Consider the following 8,234-nt stretch of genomic DNA (forward strand, 5'->3'; position numbering starts at 1 on the left):
CCCGCGGCCACTGCCGCCTCTTGTCATGGAGCTGGTCCAGCCGACCCTGCGTGTCCTCAGCAGTGTGACCTGCCCCAAGAGGGTCCGGGGCCTCTCCTGTGCCTTAGCAGCAGACACTTCCGACTCTTCACAGTGGCAGCTGAGCCGACACTCGACTCTGCAGAAAGGAAGTGTTGGGTTTCCAAGCCCTCGGTGTGGTTGAAACCCCCAGCAGGTTCGGTAGATAAGGCCTGTGCTCCCCCTCGCCGGCATGCGTGGGCGGGTTGCACCTCAGTCACCTCTGCTCGCCCAGTGAATCCAAAGTGACCACCCAGGGCGCCACTCTTCTGGCCCTTGAACCGTTCATCCACAGCTGGTTGTAGGGAGGTCTTCGCAGACCCCTGCACCGTGGGGTGGCCAGCCTTCTCCCTGCAGGGCTCAGAGGTAGGAAGTGGAGGCCAGGGCTGCTTCTGAGGCTCCCCTCTTCTGAACGCTGAAGATGTTAAAGCTGTCAGCGCCCCCCTCAAAACCTCCTGATGGCTGAAACAAGCTGATATTTATCTGTGGCAAATTGCAGGGGAAGGGTTTTCTGAGAGGGATGTGGCCTGGTGCAATCCAAGCTGGCCCCGGGTTTCCGGAGATGCAGCCGAAGGCAGGGGCTGTGGCCCTGAGGGAACTGCCAGATCCTTTTCTTGTGGAGACCCTCTGGTCTCCCATGTTTTCCTGTGGACACAGAAGAGAAGAGTTGGTGGCTTTTTCAACCAGCTTTCCAGGTTTTTGCCACTTCATAGTTTCCCCCCAAAGTCTCACTTGATTTAGAAAAGAATAAAAAGATAACTAAAAGTTATGAAGGTGTTGCTCTGTGAGTACCCAGCTCCCTCAGGACCTTCCTCAGAGGGGGAAGGGGCCCTAACGTGAACTGTGACTTGGCTTCTTGGCCCCGGGGTGCCTGGCACTGGTGCTCACAGATGGTCCACATCTCTGGGCCTGTCCTGTACATCTCAGGTTCCGCTTAACGTGAAACCAGCTGCTGTTCACAAGGAGCAAAAGACCACACTGGTGGGGCTGGAAGGAGCGGGAGGGTGGGATGTAGGGTGGAGGGGGATGATTTGAAAGTGGGCGTCTCCACAAGCATTGAGAGGTGTAGGTGCCACCCCCAAGGCCCTTAATTCTACGTGACTGTTCTATACTGTACTGTTGCTTTTGCCAAGGTCCCTTGGCACATCTGGAAAGGTCTAGAACCTGGCTCTTTCTCTTTCAACTCCACACCAGAACCAGGCTTCTAGAAAGGGGGGCTCACTCCTGAGTGTGTCTGAACCGCTGACAGCCAAGTTTCCAGGTGTCTCCCTCAGCCCCCGTTCTCTGAGAACATCCCCAAATTTGGCACCCTCTAATTCAGTCACAGCAGTTCTCAGGGTCCAGACCTAGCTGCCCCCAACTCCCTGGCCAAAAGGGGCCACAGACCTAGGAAACTGCTCCCCGCCCAGCATCGTGGTTATAGGTTCTCAGTTGCAAGGGGGCAGGCTCTTCAGTGAAACTCGTGACTGCCCTTGATTTTGGGGTCTCCTAACGTGGGGATCCAGGCAGAAGTTGTCATCAGGCCTCAGGCCTGGTTCCTATGAGAAACCAAGTGTTTTGTGCGTGTGTCAGGGTTTCTTGTGGTTGTTCTTTCAAAACCCTGGGAAGGCCAAGTATGTGAGAAGACACAGCCACTGTGTTGGGGGGGAGGGGGGACCCAGCAATCCCTGTGACCCCAGCAGCCCTCTGTCTGACTTCTGTCCCCCCCAAAAGAATCAGAGCTTTAGAATCTTGCACAATGGGTGTTCTTTTATTTATTTGTTTTGTGTTTTCTTCGCTTTTTTTGGTGCTTGGTTTGCAGGAAGAAAATCTCAAGTGTGTTGTTGGTACGAGTCAGTGCAGCTCAACAGCACTTTACGTGACCACGTGCTGTCCCGTGTCCCCACCTGGTCTTTCCACGGCGTGTGTGCCTCCGAGACAGTAGCTCACCCCAACAACCCAGTGGTGACCCACGGGATAAGTGATCACTCAGCTACACCAGATGTCATGGGGTCAGATCTATCTAAATACTTTATGTATTAAGCGTCTGCCCACGCCCTTCATCGTGTAAAAAATCTCAGGCCAGATCAGCCTGGGCCCTGGACCGGTCGCATTCCCTTCTGTGAGCACAACAAACGTTTTGGGGGGCGGGGAGGCGTGATCATGGAAAAAAAGGCTGCAGAACCAGCAGGCCAGGCCGACTCCAGGCGGGGGCTCTGCAATTTCCATTTTCTAGCAGCTGCAGTTACAAAAGGAAAAAGAGACAGGTGAAGGTAATTTGATGGTATGTTTTATTTAACACAATAGAGGGGGACCCTTGTAATCAACATGAAAAACTGCTATGGTATTTTACATTCTTCTTTTTTCTTTTTGACGAAGGCTTTGTATGGTGGGGTTTTGCCCTCACAGCACATCTCAGGTGACACACGTGGCCACATGTAACTCCTTTCTGCTCTCCCAGCTGTCGTTAGCCCACAGGGTCTTCAATGGGGACAATGCCCCCTCAACCCAGGGACAGCAGGTGATGTCTGGGGACATCTGTGCCTATCACGACTTGGGGTGCTCCTGGCATCGAGTGGGTGGGGCCAGGGACAGCCCCCCAGAGAGAATGACCCACCCCCAATGTCCAAGGTGCTCAGGAGAGAACGCCTGATTTAGCCCAAACTCCTCCCCACATTTGACACAGTCGGAGGCCGCAGTCGCCAGCAGCAGAGGTCAGACCCTGGCTTGTGTGTGTGTGTCTGGGGCAGCCCAGAATCTTCTGGAAGGTGGGCAGGTGGGAGAAGTGTGCTCAGCCGGCCGCAGTGGGAGGAGGTGTGTGCTGAGCAAGGCAGGAAGCCTCAGGTCCGGAAGGTGGAACTGGCCTCCCTCTCCCGCAGAGGACTCCCAGGTTAACAGAGTTCAGAGGAAGCCGTGACAGTGTTTCCCAGAAAGCTGGGCTCCAGGCGGAGTAGGGGGAGGAAGGGGAAGGGACTCTGAAACCAGAAACCAGTGGGGCCTCCTGTCCCCACCTCCTCCTCTGACCAGGTGTCCCAGCCCCAGGCAGGCCACCAAGGGGCTGGAGGCTGAACTTTGAACTACAGGCCAGGTAAGTAGAGGACCTCTTGTTCTGCAGTCTCCATGGCAACAACAGGACGGGACATGGTGGCTCTAGAGGAGGAAGGAGGGCGGGAGGGAGAGGCCTGGGCCTCATGGCAGCCTGAACGGAGGCCTGAGTCTCGAGTTTCTGCCCAGGCTTCCCAGGGGACAGAGGGAGGCCCACAGAGAAGCACCTGGAGAAACAAGAGAGAGGCCTCAGGTGAGAGAGGGCCTCAAGCCATGCGCCCTGCCTCCTCCCCCACTGGACCCACCCATGGCAGCAGGAGCTAGACTGGCTGGACTAGCATCACAGTTGGCCCTGACTCTGCAGCTTCAAGGAAGGTCATGCCCCTGTGGGCCTCAGTTCCCTCCTCTGCAAAGGGGGTGATCACAGACTAAAGGAGATGGCATCTGCCATTCCCCCAGTAATGGCCTCCCCGCTTACTCAGGTCCCCTCCCCCCTTCTGTGGGGACCCAAATTGGGGTAGGAGTTCTTGCCCAAGGGTTCTTGGGGTGAAGAAGGAGAGGGAGGGGGAGATACAAGTCTTCCACTTACTCTTGCCTTTCTGTCTTTGCATCTGCTGTTCCCTGTTCCGGGAAGTTCTCTTTTCATCCCCATCTCCAACTCTTGCTCAGGCTTCAGGCGCAGGACAAACATTCTCCCGCTTCGGACTGCCAAGAGCTGCCAGACCTCCACACAAACCCTCAGCACAGCTGTGCTTCAGCTTTCCCCCATGGTCCTAGTCTCATGGCCGTGGGCGTGGCCGTGAATCTTCAACACAGTACATAGGCATAAGCAGCAAAAGGAAAAACAGGTGAACCTGAACTTAGTCAAAATTTAAGACTTGGAAAAAAAATTTAAGACTTGGGTGCAACAAGAGACTGAAAAGACACCCCACAGAGTGGGAGAAAATACTTGCAAATCCTGTTTGGGAGACAAGTCTGGTGCCAGAATGAATACAAGAAGAATCTTTAGGACCCAGCAACCAAGAGGAAATCGCCCAATTAAAACGTGGGCAGACTCAGTGGTTAGAGCCGGGGCCAGCGCACCGAAGGGTCGCAGATTCGATTTCCGAATGTCAAGGGCATGTACCTGGGTCCATCCCCAACCCCGGGTACTGGCGGAAGGCAACCCATTGATGCGTCCCTCTCACATCTGTGTTTCTCTCTCCCCCTGCCTCCCTCCCTTCCACTCTCTCTGAATATCAATGGGGAAAATATCCTTGGGTGAGGATTAGCAAACAAAAGCGGGCAGTGGATGTGAATGGACATCTCCCTAAAGACCCACACAAGGGGCCAGTGCGCACCTGAGGAGACGCGGCACCTGTCTCCCACGGGCAGCACAGCACCTGGAACTGAGCTGGGGGAGGGGGCAGGGCGATGGGGATCAAAATTCCTGGGGTCTGGCTGGCCCGCAAAGGGGAAGGGACTGTGCTGCGATGCTGGGGGCCCCAGGGCTGGGAGATGAGTTAGCAAGGATGTGGCCTGAGGTCCCAAGATGAGGCCGGGGTGGGGTGAAGCTGGGTGGAGGGGCTGGGGTGGCCCCACCTCCCAAGCGCGGGAGGGATGCCTAAACCCCCGAGGTGAGGTGGGAGGTGTGCTGTCTTCTGTCTTCACCCCCACATTAAAGAGCAGGAAGTGACTCTGAGGTCACAGCATCGGATCCTGTGTGACTCCCCCTCCTCCGCCCCTGCCCAGGGGGCTCCCTGCCCCAGGGAAGGCTCAGGCGAGGCACAGGTGTGGGGAGGCCTCCCGCCCACCTGCGATATGGAGGAAGCCCCCGTCCTGCCCTCCTTGCCCTGCCAGTCTCTCCTCTCCCCTCCCCTATTTTCGCATTTGTCCCTCGCCTGCCTTCCCCTCCCCTCTTCTCCCTTTGGCCTGCCCACCCCCAGCCCAGCGGTCCTCCTCTTTAAAGGGGAGGGGCCATTTTCCAGAGCTGAGTTCCCAGTCCTACTGGCCCTTCCACCCAGCTTCTGGAAGCCTCTCAGCGTCTTGTGTTTGGAATTCACAATCGGGCCAACCTGGATGGAGGTGGGGCCAGGGTTTTCCCAGAGCCCAGCCAAGACCTGGAGAGCCTGGTGCCAGGCTGCCTCTGCTGGGGGCTCCTCGGGCCCCCCAAAATACCACATACATCATTTACCGTGGGTGGGCATGCACTGATCACACCTGTTTGGGTTACCTTAAAGCCTGCCCTCACTCACAGCAGCATGAATCACTGGAAACAACCCAAATGTCTGACAATGGACGAATGAATAAACAAAACATCCACACACTGGACTATTACTCAGCTGTGAAAAGAAGTGAAGCTCTGATGCTTGCTACAACATGGATGGACCTTGAAAACACCATGCTCAGCCCGGTCGGTGTGGCTCAGTGGTTGAACATCGACCCATGAACCAGGAGGTCATGGTTCGATTCCCGGTCAAGGCACATGCCCTGGTTGCAGGCTCCATCCCCAGTGTGGGGTGTGCAGGAGGCAGCCGAAAAATGATTCTCTCTCGTCATTGATGTTTCTCTCTCTCCTCCCTTCCTCTCTCTGAAATTAAAAAAAAAAAAAAAATTAAAACAACAACACTATGTTCAGTGAGAGAAGCCAGGCACAAAAGGTCACATAGTGTATGATCCCATTTATGTGAAATGTTCAGAACAGGTAAATCCACAGGGACAGAGAGTGGGTTCATGAGTGCCAGGGGCTTGTGGGAGTGACTGCTGATGGGGACAGGGCTTCTTTTGGGGTGATAAGAATGTTCTGGAATTAGACAGTGGTGATGGTTTCCCATATTGTGAATGTACTAAAAGCCACTGATTTTCCTACTTTACCTGGGTGAACAGCAGTATGGTAGGGGAATTATATCTCAATAAAGTTATTTTTTAAAAACTGCCCTGTCATGTATGTGCACACACTATCTCCCAGGATGTTATTGACATCCCCAGGTGACTCCCCTGTCCTGTCTGGCTAGTCCTTAATCAGGCCCTGAATGGGGTGCTGGGCAGAGAGGTGAATGGGCCCAGTTCCTGCCCTCAAGTGGCTCTCAGGCAGGCTTAGATGGGAGTGGATCTGTCTGCCAGGCTGTGGGCCCCCATCCTGTAGGGCCAGGGTGGGAGCAGGGCATGGGAGAAAACACTTGAGTTCCAGAGATGAGCAGGTGTGTGCTGGAAAGCAGGCAGAGCAGCTGGGCTTCCAGCTGGGGTCTGCCAGACCACAGAGCCCCAAGCCTTGGCAGGAAGCCTCAGGGGGCCCTGTCACCCGAACCCAGGCCCTAGACTCGGGCCCCAAGAAGCTCCTTCCTGGTGGTTTCTGGGCCAAGGGCCTCTCGCTGGGTAAGGCAACCAATATCCTATTCTGCCTTGGACCTTGCCCTGCCACCTTCCACTGGGGACATTGTGGGACTGTTCTTGACATTCGCTGGCCCTGGTCAGTAAGACTTTGCTCTTCCCAGCACCCTGTGGGGTGGACGTGATTCAGCCCACTTTTATGAGGGGCAGGGAGCACAGGAAAAGGAACCCAGAGCCAAGAGGTTATTCGCCGGGCCCAAGGGCATGCAGAGAGAACTTGACCTTGATTCCAAGAACGCCCAGGCCAGAGGAAGGTCAAGAAAGGAAGTGAGTGGCCCTGAGGGGGCTGGGGTGGAGGCTGCACCTGACACAGCCTGCCCCCCCCCCCCCCTTCTTCTTTCTCTCCTAGGCCTGAAAGTGAAACCGGTGACACCAAAGTGAAACTGAAGCTACTGCCTGGCAGCCAAGCCGGCCTGCAGAGGGGGAAAGAGAAGGAGAGAGGGCGACTCCTCCAGCCAGCCCACGTGGCAGGCAACGGGATGGAGGGAGGGAAGGAGGAGTTGCTTTTTAAATTTCAGTGATTTAAGAAAAAAAAGAACTGAGGGGAAAGGTCTGGCTGACCAGAATGCTGCTACATTCCCCCTCCGCCCCCACCCCCAACCCCATGACGCCCCTGGTGGTAGGTCCCCACCGTTCTGAGTGTCTCTAGGAGAAGCCATCTTATGGCTGGCAATGGGGGTGGGCAGCAGGGACGGGACTGGCCTTGTCCACTTACGGGGGGACTCTCCGGGAGAAGACAACCAGGGGCCAGCGCTGCTGATTACCCAGCTCCAGCCTGTGAGGGCCCATTGCACAGAGGGAAGGCCAAGGCTCCTCCAGAGTGGAGACAGGCTGCTGGGAGCGGGTGGAGGGCAGCCAGATGGGCTGCGTGCTGGGTTGTCTCGAGGCCCCAAGCAGCAGTTTTGCTTTGTCTGCAGAGCACAGAGAGGGAGGAAGCAAGCCGGCAGGACTGAAGTTAGGCCCAGTCCAGAGTTTCTCCTGTGGACATTTGGGACCAGGTCATGTTCTGGGATGGGGCCCTCCTGGGCACGGTGGGTACTGAGCAACATCCCTGGCCTCCGCCCACTTGATGCCAGAAGCATGTCCAGTCTTGACAACCCACTTTCCTAAGCAAATTCCCAGAGTGTGGGGCCAGGCCATGGAGACTGTGGTGGGGACAGAGCTCTGAGCCAGGCCCCAAAGGGAGGCAGGCTCCTCCGACCCCCCCCCCCCCCCCCAGCTTTGGAGCACTCCACCGTGGTTCTGAGAGATTCCTGGGAGCGGTTGTCCAGCCTGGAATTGAGGGCGTGTCCCAGATAACAGCACAAGAATGGAGAGAGGGGCCAGAGCTAGATGGGAACTGAGCTTCAGGCTGGAAGAGACCCTTACAGGGAATTCTGAGCTGTTGGTAGAGTCAGGGGCAGCAGCCGCACCCGAATAACTCTGCCTTCTTCCATCTTCTGGACGGAGTCTAAGTAGCCTCTGAGGGGAGGTGCACCAAGCCCCCAGGTGCAAGTAGACCAGGCATCTGCCCAACTGCTATGAGGTCAGAGACTGCAGAAAGTGTTTGCTGCTCAGAGAATATTTCTCCTGGGATGCTCAGGGGGTGTCCCAGGACAGGGCTCAGGCATTTGGGTGTCACACAGCAGTGATTTGCCAGGGAGTACTGAAGTGTTTCAATACTTGCACACCTGGTTTGGCCACCCTGGGGTGTGCTGGCTCTGCCTGAGAGCACATTTTGGAAGGGGCCCCAGGACCTGGGAGGGGCCTGAATGGGAGGAGATTTCTACCAAAAGGAAAATCAG

This window comes from Cnephaeus nilssonii (assembly GCF_951640355.1).
Source record: "Cnephaeus nilssonii genome assembly, chromosome: 5".
Lineage (NCBI taxonomy): Eukaryota > Metazoa > Chordata > Mammalia > Chiroptera > Vespertilionidae > Cnephaeus > Cnephaeus nilssonii.